Here is a 16,282-nt window from a genome sequence, read left to right as displayed (position 1 = left end):
TGATTTTGATATGAGGTTCACATATGTGCTTGTTGGGTGGGAAGTTTCAGCTCATGATGCAATGATTCTTGCTAACAACTTGGAGAGACATGACGGCCTCCAAGTTCCCATGGGCAAGTTCTACCTAGCTGATGCCAGATATGCTTGCTGCCCTAGATTACTCACATCCTTCAGGTCAACAAGGTATCATCTCAATGAGTTCTCATCATGGTTCTACCCCCAAAACGTCAAGGAACTTTTCAATCTTAGACATACTAGTGTTAGAGTCACGGTCGAGACGACATTCGCTGCTCTAAAGAACATATTTAAGATCCTTGATAAAAGGCGTTCCACACTTTCTTCATCCAAGTTAAGCTAGTTCTTGAATGTTGTATTCTTTACAATTGGGTCTTAGGGTGGGTTTTGGATGAGTTCTTCCAGAGGAGAATGCAGTCACACCTAATGAGGTGGATGCTGACCATGGTGTCGGTGCCGCCGATAACGTGTCCGAGAGGAACAAGATGCAGGAGTGTGCAGACGCTATGTGGGCTAACAAAGGTGACACCAGAATCTGAATGAGAAGAATAAGATTTTCCATGCCATGGTCTACTATGAACTACCCTATTTATGTGTGTAACTAGTACTTGTGTGTTGAACTACCATCTGATATTACCTATGGCTAAATTACATGTCTATAGATGCTATTTGAAAGTATCTAGGCTGAACGATGTTAATATTTTAGTCTTGCTTGTTTGTTTGATTTGATGTTATGATGCATGTTAGTACTAAGTTATGAGCTGTAATGTCACCACTTCGGAGTAGTGATAAGTAGAACACAAGACCGTATACAACCAAACACGCGTAAATTTCGTGTTCCTACCTAGATTCCATCTGAGTTGACAACCAAACAATGTGCCTAAACCAGCCGCAAAAAATTGTTAACAACCAAACAATCTGCCATTCAGGGATCTGGACTAGGCTCCGGCGAGAAGATCCCACCTCATGCGGATAAATGATGCGAGCAACCAATCACTCACATACAGTTCAGCGACGCCCTCAATAGCCCTTTCAACCGTTTTATTGGAGCACTGGAAAAAAAATTAAACTCCGAGCCGCCCTGCTAATAAACTACCAGACAACGATGATGCCTAATAAACTGATCAACACTCACACAACAGGGTCAACGACAGGCGGGCTAGCACTAGGAGTGACATAAGCGGAAGTCAACTTAATTAAATGCGAGTGATGGTGGTCGATCGACTTAGTTAATGCGACATGCGGCGCAACGTCCCCCTTTTTCATTGTCACGCTCGGTGCAGTGGACCTCCTTCCTCCTCCCAAAGCCAAAGGTAAAGGAGAAGGTGCTGAAAGATCGAGATGTCGCCTAGAGGGGGGGGGTGAATAGGCAATTACAAACTCTTGCGGATTTGTCTTGTATGAATGCGGAATTAAACTATCGTTTAGTTTACAAGCACAAACCCTAAATATGCTAAGCTCAACTAAGTGTGACAATAGCAACTAGAGCTAAGCAAGATAGGCACAAGATATATGTAGCACAAGTGATAGCAAGATATATGTACTTCAAGCACGATGGCTATCACAAGGAAAGAGAGCTCGGGTATAGAAATAACCGAGGCACGCGGAGACGAGGATGTATTCCCGTGTTCCCTTGCTTTGCAACAAGGTACGTCACGTTTGGAGGAGTGGAGGTCCCACGAAGGATTCCCGCGCCACGAAGGCTCACCCTATTCTCCGAACCACACCCACGAAGGATAATGGCCCTTTCCTTATGGTTAGCTTTTCTTCCGCTCCGAGATGGCAAGCTCCACAACCACTTCACAAGCTCCACGAAGGAGAAGCCCGGGCCTCTTCACAATCTTCTTGAAGAGATCACCGGAGCACCAATCACCAAGCCAACTAGGAGGTCACCCTCCAAGAGTAACAAGCTCACGATCTCTCACTCGAACAAATCGTGGTGGAGAGCTCAACACTATGCAATGATGCAAAGCAAGAACACCGGAGGTGTTCAAGTCCTTCACCCTCAAATCCCACCAAAGCAACGAATGCTAGGATGAGATTGGAGAGGAAGAACAAGGGGGAAAGTCAACTAAAGACTCCAAGATCTAGATCCCAAGAGATTCCCTCACTTAGAGAAGAATTGGTTTGGTGAAAGTGTAGATCTAGATCTCCTCTCTCAAATCCTCAAATATGAGCAAGAATCATGGGGAGGAACAAGAGAGAGAGCAACTTCTTCAAATGCAACAATGGAGGTGAGAGAATGGGGAAGAAGTTATTTGCTCAAGGTGGAAGAAAGGTCTATTTATAGCTAGGAGCAAATAAAACCGTTGGGAGGAAAAAGACAGGAAAGAGGGAAGAAAAACGGGCAGAAAAAGCAGCCCAGCCGGTCACCAGGCCGGCCGACCGGACCAGACACTGGGGAGCCCGGTCGGCAGCCCGGTCTAGCCGGCCCGAGAATCGGGCGGCAGCAGCCGCGCGGCTGTGCGACGCATAGAGCAAGGGGCGCGCGGGGCGAGCGGCCCGGCCTAGGTGAAGCGGCGCCCGAGCTAGCGAGGCCGCGTGGGCGGCGGCAGCCCGGAGCGCGCGAGCGGCCAGGGAGGGCAGGCCGCGCGGACGGCGGCGGCCCGGAGCGCGCGCGGTGAGGCGGAACGGCCCGGCCCGGCCGAGAGGCCGGTCGGCCGGGCGGGGCGCCGAGCGGGCCGGTCGCGGACCGGGCCCGAGGCCGGACATGGGCCAAGAGGCCACTGGATCCCGGCCGGATGGCACCAGCGCCAGATCCGGTCGCGGACCGGGTGGGCCGGTTGCTGGGCCGGTCGGCCGGCCGGCCCCCTCCCCCTTTTTTTCTTTTTCTCTTTTTATTCTTTTCTCATCTTTCCTTTTTCTTTAATAACTATTGCTCCCGAACTCCGATTGACATGAAACCAATTTTGTTGGAAAGATAACAACAAATGCTATCTTATGGAAAGTGAAAAACCAAGAATCTGTAGGAGGGGATTTTATCATGAATATAAAAGGTAGAACCTTATATCATGAATAACCGGTAAAATCACCCAACCTCGAAAACGCAATAGAAGATGCATGTGAACTCCGTTTTCGATGAACTTGGGCTTGTTGTAAAGCTAGCAACAAGCTCAAGAACCTCACACCGAGAAATACCAAGAAGCAATAAGAATATGCAACGCATGCAAGGATTGAGCTCCCTAAGACGATGTGATCAAGTTACCCAACCGAAAGCCCCTCTTAATAGTGCGGCTATCTATCCTATAATCCGGTCTCCCATCAACCACCTCGAGACCGGTAGAAGGAAAACCTATCAAGGTCATACCTTTGCCTTGCGCATCCCATCACTTGATCATTGTCGCTTCGTGTATACTCACAAATGCTCCCCCATACACAATGATGGGAAAGCTTCATTGATGCACATCTTCACATGTCCACTATCACCAAATGGACGGCAAGCTTCAAGCATGTGATCCACTCAATATGCTCATCTTGAACTTGCCCAACTCAACCTTGTATCTTCTCATACTCACATAAGATAGAGCATGGCAAATATTGAGTTCCACATAAGAACTCCATCTTCATTTCTTCTTCTTGATCATATCTCATATATATCTTCATACCGATGATCTTGATGCCAAATCACAAGGTATATATATTTATCTTCATGGCATCCATACTTGAATCCAACACATGGAGAGCAAGTAGTACCTATGGAATATTCCTTCATATAAACTCAATGAAAACATTAGTCCATAGGGGTTGTCATTGATTACCAAAACCACACATAGGGGCAATATACCCTTACAATCTCCCCCATTTTGGTAATTGATGACAACCACAATAAGAGGGTTTATATAATGAATATTAGTGACAAGTACGCAACTTATCCGAGAATAAGTTGTATACAAGAGGTTGTATTTGATATGGTCAAGTAACACAAAGCTACTAGCCCATATCAAAACCGGCTCTACTCACACAAGTACAACAAATGCAATGGATGTGAGTAGAACCAATATATATAGAGAAAACTCCCCCACAATGTATGCACGTGTGATGAACATGAATTCATTGCATACATTGTCAAGATTAACCTTTGGGATAGTTTCCACTATATATATACAACCATGCAAGACATATAAATATGGAATGCATGAGAGGCAAAACACTTAAGCACAAACCAAGCTTAAGTATAAAACCATTCCCTTAAACCCTCTAAACTTCTCCCCCATTGGCATCGATTGTCAAAATGGGTGAAAAATTTAGAAGGCCAATATAATGTGAGTTCCTCCCCAAAGTGTGCACTTCTCATAATTTGAGTGGAATCAAGTGCACATATCCAATGATGAATACTTGAAGGAAATCAAACTATATTGAGGACCAAAGATTGCATAAAGATAACATGGTGAAGTGAGCTTCAACAAGTAACGCAAGCAATCAAAGATCCAATTGGACAAACAAAGATATCATGATAAGAGAGATATAGTGCTCTTAATAAAATAAGAAAGCTTCCCAAGGTTCGTGCACAATTTATAATGTTTGCATTTGAATACAATATGCACAAACATGGAATCCTCACTCCCTCTATATTATTTAGAACATACCCAAGATAAAAATAAAATGCTTATCAAGAATAACTTGAGTCCAACAATTACGAGATATGAGTGCATGAAGAAAAACAAGTAAACCAAGCACTCATAAATCTTCTTTACCAACACCACTAAAAGCAAAAGGGTAAAAGATGATTGGCAAGGAACAAGGATATCAAGTTGATGGATTAACGCTCTCATGTATATAAGTTTCTAAAGTGGATATAGTGATCCATAAAGAAACATGCACACACAAGAGGTTAACAAAATAAATAAGACATGATATCCAAGATGAAGTCATAAAATATACCAAGGATGTTTGCTTAAAAAGCATATATAGCCTATGGCTCCAATTTACACACTTGTGGTATATGAATGAGCTTCAACCAAGAAAATCTCAAAAACATCACAACTAACAATAAGGAAAGTAAAGCTAGTTGGAATGTTTTGAGAGAGGCAACAAGTATCACAAATACGGATTTATTTCACAATTTCATCAATATTGTACACAAGAGCTCTTTGAGGAATTGATATGCAATAAATTGCTAGAGGGCATATTTGTGATAGGTGAATCATAAAATATGATATATATATATATATATAACCTATCATATGCATCTTCTCAAATTACTCAAGTGTTCAATAAGAAGTTTTACTTTAAAAGGGTTTTTCAAGAACCGCAATATTTTCGAAATAAATAATTTCATGCCAAGATACAACCTACAAGAGGTTGGATGCTATATGAGAGTGCATGAATAAGATACTTGTTACCGAGATGGCAATGGCTTGATGTAGTGGATAAGAGTTCATCGATCATCCTAGCTTGACTCCAATCCTCATATGGTGATAACACCTTCCTTATAGATGAGACAAGCCTCCATTGCATCTCCAATGTACCTAAAACATCATTCAAGTACATCTTGGTCCCCAAACTTATTGGGTCCAACATGGTTAGACTAACCACAATATATAGGACACACTCCATATAAACATGTGCATATTTAGATGAAGTTTGAATTTCATGCACATCTTAGCCATTTAGGATTTGATGGAGTATATCCTACATAATGGATCGAAGAAAGAAAGCATGCTATAAATATAAGTAAATTACATATAAGCACGCACAAAGACTTTTAAAGATCCAAGAGAGATATACTTTGGACAAAACACCAAATGAATTGAATAAGGCATAAAAGGTGTGACCAAACAAATTTGTTGTCCAAATTATATCAAAGACGCAAATCACAAAAGATTTGTTCAACAAAGTTCAACAAATGAACTAAGAAGAAACCATTGAGCATAAAGGATGAAATAAAGCAAACATGCTCAAAGATTTATCTCATTCAACAAATAAAGCATAGAAGAAGGAATGAGATAGCAAAACTCCCAAAAAGAGCAAGGTTCAAACAAATAAACCAAACCCTCTACACTTTTCACAATGGCACAATGTACCGTAAGGAAAAGGTTTGTCTTCCAAAACAAACACTTGATATGAATTAAGAGAATTTATCAAAAGATTTTTCAAAGGGACAAGGAAGACACATGGGAGCAACAAAGATTTGTTGGAAGTAAAATAAGGCAATAAGAAACAATCCAAGGTGAAGATGATCCAAAAATTCAACCACATACAAGGTTATCAATTGTCAAAGACAATGAGTATATTGGAAATAATTTCCGGTGGAGTATTGACAATGTTAGAAAGGATCAACTTCACAATAAAAGGCATAGGATAAGTATATAGAATTGAGCACTATGCACGGATGAAGATTCTTGATAACTTCAACTAGTCACACAATCACGCACGGCAATGATTAGAATAACTTGAAGCAAACGGTGTCCCAAATAAGATATAGAGATATGTATTTGAGGAAAAACCGCACCAAGAATTTCATATTCAAACAAGAGCCCACAAGATGAGTAATAAAATATTTTTATTAGAAATGGAGCTTGTTTGAGCAAACATGCCACCTAGGAGCAAGATAATTAAGAGCATCAACTCTAAGTGGCATAACCTCATATGTTCACATTTTCTAGGCTTGTGATATGTACAAAACATATTACTCCCCCATAATGTGATAAAACATTTCTTCTAAATAAGAGGCAACTAAAATTCAACTAGAGATGATTAATGGATATTTAGAATTTGAATTTCTCATGAGTATGGCACACCACATAGTGACTAGATAATCTTGCAATATCAATACTAAGTGGTGGTACCCATGTACACACATTTTAAAGGAAGAGAGATGCACAAAGCATATCACTCCCCCAAAATGGGATGTTCCATTAATCACTTCAAAGAGAGCCAAATAAGATATCATCAAGATGCATTAGGCTCAAAACAATACACAAGTATATGATGAGTCAAACAAACATACTTGAATACACAAGATCGGCAAGTAAGACACAACACATACATACACATATTTGGTACAAAACCAAACATGCAAAGGGGCAAGTAACTTACAATATGAAGAGTTGAAGTATAAGTTACCGCAAAGAGGAACATTGGATATAAGATATAGATGATAATCCATATGACTTGGCTTGGTCAAAATATAATATATGAAGATCCCTTAATTCTTCATGAAGTAGCCAAGTCTCCAATGCCCTCCACTTGTACCTATTGATCAAGTTTGAGATTGTTGGTCCCCAACCAAGTTGGGTCCTAAGAGATTAGTCACAATAGGCTTGGCAACCCAAATGGTTCTTTTCTTGAAACCACTTTGAGTTCCAACAAACTTGGCAAACACATTGCCATCCTTATCCTTCCCTAGAGAATAATCATCATCAACAATTATAGGGTTAGATAAGGTACCACCTAAGCAAGAAGAAGCAAAGTGCCCCTTCTCACGGCATAAGTAGCAAGTGTTCCCCTTTCTCTTCTTTATTGATTTCTTCTCTTGGGGAACGATATCTTGATTCTTCTTGGGAAGTGCCCTATCTTCAACTTGAGGTCGAGCATGAGCTTGACCTTGACCTTGTGGCCGTTTCCCTTGTTGTTTCTCACTCAAGTGCTTCTTCTTCTTCAATGGGCATGATCTAACATGATGCCCTTCAACCTTGCACTTGAAGCAAACCAACTTGGCCGGATCCTTGACTTTGTCTTGGCCCTTCTTCTTGTTGCTCTTGCTCTTGGACTTGTTCTTGTTATTGGAGTTGAATCCAAGTCCACTTTTGTCATTGGGGGATTGTTGCACACTTAGCATCTTGTCAAGTGCGGATTTCCCTTCATGACGCTTTTCCAAGTCTTTCTTCAAATAAAGGACTTGAGCCTCGAGCTCTTTTATTTCCTCTACATGGTTAGTAGAAATACAAGTACTAGAGGAAGTAGAAGCTTCATTGTTAGAGCAACAAGGCAAAGTGAGTAATCCAACACAAGGTGTATCACTAGTTTGACTAGATGGATTACAAGGACTAGCACATGGCAATGTAACATTTGTAGTATAGATTGTGCTAACATCCATATGAGGCTCACAAGATGTTACCTTAGTGATACTTGCCTCATGAGCTAACTTTAGCCCATCATAGGAAATTAGAAGATCATCATGAGAGCTTGAGAGCTTTTTATGACTTTCTTCCAATTCCCTATAATTGCTAGTTAGCAACTCAAGTTGAGCCCTTAGCTCAACATTCTCCTTTAAGGTCGATGCTTCACAAGAATTAGAGTTAGTAGCACAAGCATCAACAATAGTTTTCTCATTTTCATGCATATAGGATTCAATTTTTTGTGTAAGCATGAAATTAGCATGCTTCTCATCTTTTAGCTCATGCTTGAGGAGAGTGAATCTCATTTCCCCATTTTCAACATGGGACTCCAACTCCACTATGGTTTCCCTATATTTATTCAAGGTATCCATAGAGTGTTCGAGATAAGCACGAGCTTCTTTATTACCACGAAGAGAAGCATATACCATTGCCATATCATGCACCAAGATATTATGTTCTTCATCATTATCATCATCATCACTCTCATCATTAGAGGATGTGTTAGGAGTCAAAGTAGGAGATACCTTTGGTCCATTTGCCATAAGGCACATGTGCATACCGGAGGATGAAGATGAAGATATTCTTGAATCCTCATTTGAAATCATGTCTTGATCCATAGAGTGTTCGGTTTCCTCTACAATGTTAGTCAACAAGCAACTAGAGGAAATAGAAACATTTTGATTATGGGAGCAAGACAAGGCAAGCATATCCTCATGAGATCTATGTAAGCAATTTACACATGATATGCAAGGATTATCAACACAAGCATGTAGATTATTTTCAATGCAAGATGTGTTTAAGTCCAAAGAGGAAACATTGCAATGAGATAGAGATGAAGAGTCATCACTATTGAACACAATATCAACATTGCAATTTCCCTCACCACTCACCATATCATTACCTTGTGTCTTGCAACACGTTGGTGAAGTGGAAGAAGATGATGACTCATCACGGCCGGAGGTGGAAGCAACTTGGAGCTCTTCATGATGTGAAGAAGAAGAGAGCTCCTCGGAGTTACCACCGACCAAATGAGAAGTGGATCCACCAAACATTTCCTTAAGCTTGATCCACATCTCATGAGACGATTTTCGCCTTATATATATCAAGAACCTACGAAAATCGGGTCTCAAAGAGAATAAAAGCTCATTAGATACTTGAGCTTCAAGATGTAAGTTTTTCTCATCCTCTAAAGATAGATTTTGAGAATCCATCGGAGGAGAAAAACCGACATCTAGAAATTGCTCTATATGTGGACACAAGGTCCGAAGATTACAAAGCAAGCAATTTCGCCACAAAAGATAATTTGTTCCATTAAAGATAATTGTGTCATTGTGCACTATACTAGCCGACATCTTTACTCTCAAGGCGGTGAAGCCTTAAACAAGGAGAGACCTTGCTCTGATACCAATTGAAAGATCGAGATGTCGCCTAGAGGGGGGGGGGGGGTGAATAGGCAATTACAAACTCTTGCGGATTTGTCTTGTATGAATGCGGAATTAAACTATCGTTTAGTTTACAAGCACAAACCCTAAATATGCTAAGCTCAACTAAGTGTGACAATAGCAACTAGAGCTAAGCAAGATAGGCACAAGATATATGTAGCACAAGTGATAGCAAGATATATGTACTTCAAGCACGATGGCTATCACAAGGAAAGAGAGCTCGGGTATAGAAATAACCGAGGCACGCGGAGACGAGGATGTATTCCCGTGTTCCCTTGCTTTGCAACAAGGTACGTCACGTTTGGAGGAGTGGAGGTCCCACGAAGGATTCCCCGCGCCACGAAGGCTCACCCTATTCTCCGAACCACACCCACGAAGGATAATGGCCCTTTCCTTATGGTTAGCTTTTCCTCCGCTCCGGAGATGGCAAGCTCCACAACCACTTCACAAGCTCCACGAAGGAGAAGCCCGGGCCTCTTCACAATCTTCTTGAAGAGATCACCGGAGCACCAATCACCAAGCCAACTAGGAGGTCACCCTCCAAGAGTAACAAGCTCACGATCTCTCACTCGAACAAATCGTGGTGGAGAGCTCAACACTATGCAATGATGCAAAGCAAGAACACCGGAGGTGTTCAAGTCCTTCACCCTCAAATCCCACCAAAGCAACGAATGCTAGGATGAGATTGGAGAGGAAGAACAAGGGGGAAAGTCAACTAAAGACTCCAAGATCTAGATCCCAAGAGATTCCCTCACTCAGAGAAGAATTGGTTTGGTGGAAGTGTAGATCTAGATCTCCTCTCTCAAATCCTCAAATATGAGCAAGAATCATGGGGGGAATCAAGAGAGAGAGCAACTTCTTCAAATGCAACAATGGAGGTGAGAGAATGGGGAAGAAGTTATTTGCTCAAGGTGGAAGAAAGGTCTATTTATAGCTAGGAGCAAATAAAACCGTTGGGAGGAAAAAGACAGGAAAGAGGGAAGAAAAACGGGCAGAAAAAGCAGCCCAGCCGGTCACCAGGCCGGCCGACCGGACCAGGCACTGGGGAGCCCGGTCGGCAGCCCGGTCTAGCCGGCCCAGTAACCGGGCGGCAGCAGCGCGCGCTGTGCGACGCATAGAGCAAGGGGCGCGCGGGGGCGAGCGGCCCAGCTAGGTGAAGCAGCGCCCGAGCTAGCAGGCCGCGTGGGCGGCGGTGACCCAGAAGCGCGCGAGCGGCCAGGAGGGCAGGCCGCGCGGACGGCGGCGGCCCAGAAGCGCGCGGCGGTGAGGCGGAACGGCCCGGCCCGGCCAGGAGGCCGGTCGGCGGGCGGGCGCGCGGCGGGCCGGTCGCGGACCGGGCCCGAGGCCGGACATGGGCCAAGAGGCCACTGGATCCCGGCCGGATGGCACCAGCGCCAGATCCGGTCGCGGACCGGGTGGGCCGGTTGCTGGGCCGGTCGGCCGGCCGGCCCCCTCCCCTTTTTTCTTTTTCTCTTTTATTCTTTTCTCATCTTTCCTTTTTCTTTAATAACTATTGCTCCCGAACTCCGATTGACATGAAACCAATTTTGTTGGAAAGATAACAACAAATGCTATCTTATGGAAAGTGAAAAACCAAGAATCTGTAGGAGGGGATTTTATCATGAATATAAAAGGTAGAACCTTATATCATGAATAACCGGTAAAATCACCCAACCTCGAAAACGCAATAGAAGATGCATGTGAACTCCGTTTTCGATGAACTTGGGCTTGTTGTAAAGCTAGCAACAAGCTCAAGAACCTCACACCGAGAAATACCAAGAAGCAATAAGAATATGCAACGCATGCAAGGATTGAGCTCCCTAAGACGATGTGATCAAGTTACCCAACCGAAAGCCCCTCTTAATAGTGCGGCTATCTATCCTATAATCCGGTCTCCCATCAACCACCTCGAGACCGGTAGAAGGAAAACCTATCAAGGTCATACCTTTGCCTTGCGCATCCCATCACTTGATCATTGTCGCTTCGTGTATACTCACAAATGCTCCCCCATACACAATGATGGGAAAGCTTCATTGATGCACATCTTCACATGTCCACTATCACCAAATGGACGGCAAGCTTCAAGCATGTGATCCACTCAATATGCTCATCTTGAACTTGCCCAACTCAACCTTGTATCTTCTCATACTCACATAAGATAGAGCATGGCAAATATTGAGTTCCACATAAGAACTCCATCTTCATTTCTTCTTCTTGATCATATCTCATATATATCTTCATACCGATGATCTTGATGCCAAATCACAAGGTATATATATTTATCTTCATGGCATCCATACTTGAATCCAACACATGGAGAGCAAGTAGTACCTATGGAATATTCCTTCATATAAACTCAATGAAAACATTAGTCCATAGGGGTTGTCATTGATTACCAAAACCACACATAGGGGCAATATACCCTTACAGGTGCACTACCGAGGAAGAGCGCAAGTGGCATTGTATTCGCACTCCAGTTGCGCTGGCACACGACATCTCCTTCTACGAGGTCAAGATAGAGGTGAAGTAGGAGCCACCGTTGCTGCCCTGGAGCCGCCTCTCACGAAGAAGGAGAAGGAGGAGGAGCCTACGTGGCTCGAGAAGTAGCGGGTGTTGTCACTCCTGCATGCCCCACCGGCCCGGAGGAGATTCCGGGACTCAACGCTGCCCTATGCAGGTTGGTGAACATCATGCCAACGAGCACACGTGAGATCGTCGAGGCGTGGTTAGTGTGAGACAACAACAACTACTACAACGAACTCGACTACGACGCCGACAAGCGCGATCACAAACTCGAGTACAACGTGTTCGACCAACACGGCTAGAGCTAGTGTTTGATTTTTTAGTATTTTAGTTTGAATTCTAATGAAATTTGCAATACATCCAAGAATTTTGAATGAAATTTCACGATTTGCATGTTTATTCTTATTTATTTTTTTTTGGGGGGGGGGGGATATTGCGAGCGTTGCTAGGAGAGCCACCCCTAGTATGACGTACTACGTGGGCCGACATCTGACAACACCCAATGGCAATCATATGGATGTCCATCATTCACCAGAGCAATGCGCTCACTCTTGATGATCATGTTGTGCAACATCACACGAGCATTTATAATTCCCACATACGAGTTTGTTGATCATGAGAGACCAGGGTACTGCATAATAGCAAAACAAGGTTGAAGCATACCAAATGCCTTCTCTATATATATCTTTCATACAACTCTCCTCCAATTAGCAAACCAAGATTTATTCTCCCTGAAAGGGTCACAAACTATCTTCACAAATGTCTACCATTATGGATAGAAGCCATATGTTACATATTACCTTTTGGTGTATGAGTGGCCATAAATTTTATAGATTACCACCGGAACATGGCCTTGAGCAAGTCTAGCAAACACCTGAGGGCCTATGGCAGCAGCGTCAAATGGATTGACCGGAGAAGAGGCGGCTTCCAAATAACGCCAACAAGCAGCGGCGACCAAACAAGGGTGAGAAGTGAGGCAGGGTGGCTACGTGGTGTTGCTAGGCAGCGGTGGCCGGAGCCACTGCGTCACGTACCCAGATTGCCGGCACAAAAAAGTGCCGGTAATTGTACCAAAAGTGCGGCAAAGTTTTTTCAAGGCACAAAAAAAGTGCTGCATTTATTCCAGTCGAGGTAGGTCTTTGCCGGCACTTTTCAGAAAACGCCTTCAGTTGCGTTTTCAGGCACTTTCAAAAATGCCGCTATTAACTATTTCAGGCACTTTTAAAGATGCCGTGGAATCCTTTTGCCGGCACTTCTTGAATATGCCGCGGAATCTTTTTGCCGGCACTTTTCCAAAGATGCCGCAGAATCTTTTTATCGGCACTTTTCCGAAGATGCCGCGGAATCTTTTTGCCGGCACTTTTTCGAAGATGCCGCGATATCTTTTCGCTAGCACTTTTCCAGAGATGCCTCCGATTACTTTTTTCAATTCTAGTGCCGATGATTATTTTCTTAGGCATTTTCAAAGATACTATAAGCAATCTAACAGTCAAGCATACATCACACTCAAGAAGTTAAACAATATTTAAAACCAATATTTCCAAGCAATCTACGTCTGAAACCAACATTCTGAAACATTCAAGGATTCACAATCCAGGCATCTAACTTACATGACCAACAGGGTTCATCTCCACATCATGAACAACATGGTTTGAAACATGTTTCAAACCATTATGTAAAATACACAAGGTTCATCTAACAGGGTTCACCTAACTTGCTTCAATCTTACTTGTCTGACCAATAGGGTTCTCAATTTTCCTCATTTGTTCCCGATTTACTTGTTCAAGAACTAGGCGGTTGCCTCCACTGCAGCCTCAAGATCCACTTGTTGCTCATCCTGCAGTTTCAAAACGCAGTTCCGTTCATCAGATGGCATGCAAATCAAGAGTTAAGACAGAGTATTGTACTTATTACTTGAAAAGTTGAGAAATATATGTTGCATGATCCAATATAATGTGTTTTCGCAACCAATGTTTGGCTACACTTAGATACCGAATATTCAAACATTCTAGGTTTTTGTTATGACATGGTTCTATTGTGACGAGCAGCTATGTGCAGGTTCAGTTGTGCATCCCCATTACACTACTTCTGAAAAGCACTCTCATACTCCTTTATTTTCCTTAGAAAGCATTATCATAGTTAAAGGCAGAATGCACTTGCATAGATAGACATGCTTACATGAAAATACATTAATGCATGTATACTCCCACGCTTGTGATCGGCAACCATTGGCATCAGGAAGTTATTTGAATTTGGTGCAGTTATTTGAATTAGCAATACTCCAGTAATTGTTTGACAGAAATCTGACTGTATTTTACGTAAGCAAACAGCAAGCAATAAAATAAACAGAACATTCAGAGGTATTTGAATGGTGAACTAGTACAAAACTGTCAGTATTACTGTACCCAGTTGATGGGGACTGCAATAACATCCATGTCTATTCCACTCTTCAAACTGTACTGAATTAATATACCAAGTACATGTTGTGTCAAGTTTGAACAAGTTAGTCCATTTGAGTATAGTAAATAAAAGTACAAGCTGGTACTATTTGTGTATACCGGTAGGAAACACTTGTAAATTCAGTGGCATAAAAATGGACAAGGTTAATAGAAAGTTCACTAAAGAGGAGCCAAATAAATTAATCAATAATAAAACAAAGCTTCTGCTGACAAGATAGCCACCTATCCAACTACTGTATGCAAGTGAATGAACAAAACATCCATGTAACAAAACAAGTGATATGGCTCTTATCTGCAACTGTATGCAAGTGCAGCTCGAATGAATGGATAATGTGGCAGATCAAGTGATAATGCCGATATGCCGGCCCGCAGAAATGCTCAAATTACATGTATTTAATATACTAAAGATATTCCATGAGCATTTATCACTTCTCCGTTTTACCAAACGATGCACATATAGTTGTTTTATCCAAATATCTATTCCAGCTGATTACTTCTCTGCAAACTTATAAATGAATACGGAGTGTAATCAGCATGTAGTACATTCACATCGTCATCTTATTTAAAGCACATTAGAGGCAAGGAAGAGATAGGGGAGGCAAGGAAGAGATAGGGGATTATTTATGGATTAATTCATCTATCTAGGCCCTGGTGTTCTTGTTTATCCTTAATTAGCTCAATGAAGGAAGCAGAAGGACGTGCACCTGTAGCCCCAAGGGCAGAGTGTGCCCCCAATATAATCGAGGTAGAAGGGCGCGACGTGGGCGAGGAGCAGTGCGAGGGCACCAAGCTCCTTGGCCATATCCCCTCCGTCGCCGACGCCGAGCCACCTGCTGCCATCACCCAAAAATCATGGGATCAAGGCAAAAATCCTAGCTCACCTACAAGTTCCAAATAACTCAAGTTAAATAACCCACGACCATGGGCCAATCCTCAAAAATGACTAGTACACGGTATTAATTCTCGTGCGAACTTCACGCAAGGCTCCACTTCTGGATAGGGATCAGGTGTGGCCCAGTTCACCGCTTTCTGCCACACTATCTCCATCTTCTCTTGGCTCGGGTCTATCCTCTTAGTATCTATCTCTTCCATTGCCTCAAGCACAACCTTTGTTGTCGGCAGCCTCCCACCATCAAAACCACTCTTCTCCATCTTCCTCGGGAAAGCTCCATTGCTGGCCCTACCAGGACGGTTCGTCGTCGGGCTGGCGATCCATTTCTGGGCATCATCCCACTTCGAGGGCGGGTGCTTCGAGAACGGCGGAACCGCCGCTGCGGGCGCCGACCGAGCGGTTGCCCCTCGCTCCTTGTGGAACTCAAAGTTGGATGCCACGCTCTCGGAGTCAGACGAGTCCTCCTCGGGCACCCTGAACCTCGAGCCCATAGAGTGGGCGTCTCACGATCGGTGTCCGCTGCCAGTATCTAATGAGGACAATGATCCTGACATGGTGCTCACCATGTCCACGTCCTTGTATTCTTCGGATATGGTGTCTCCTCCTGCATCAAAACAATGCCCCAGTTTTCACACTCCGAAATGAAGAAAGAAACTCAAGTTTCAGGCAACAACTTGTATATCAATCTTAATTCAGCTTAATCGGCATCTCATGCAACTAATTCAATCAACTCTTGTTCCTCTTTTGATGTTAAAAACTGCTGGTTGTACGTAGAACATGATTGCTCTAGTTAGGCAGATTCAGAGACCGACAGAAACTACCTGACAATTGAACAACTTATTTCAAACAGAGTGGGACTAAACTGGCATATTGCACAAGTACAATGCTAAT

This window comes from Lolium rigidum, chromosome 7 (assembly GCF_022539505.1).
Source record: "Lolium rigidum isolate FL_2022 chromosome 7, APGP_CSIRO_Lrig_0.1, whole genome shotgun sequence".
Lineage (NCBI taxonomy): Eukaryota > Viridiplantae > Streptophyta > Magnoliopsida > Poales > Poaceae > Lolium > Lolium rigidum.
This window is presented reverse-complemented; position numbering follows the sequence as displayed.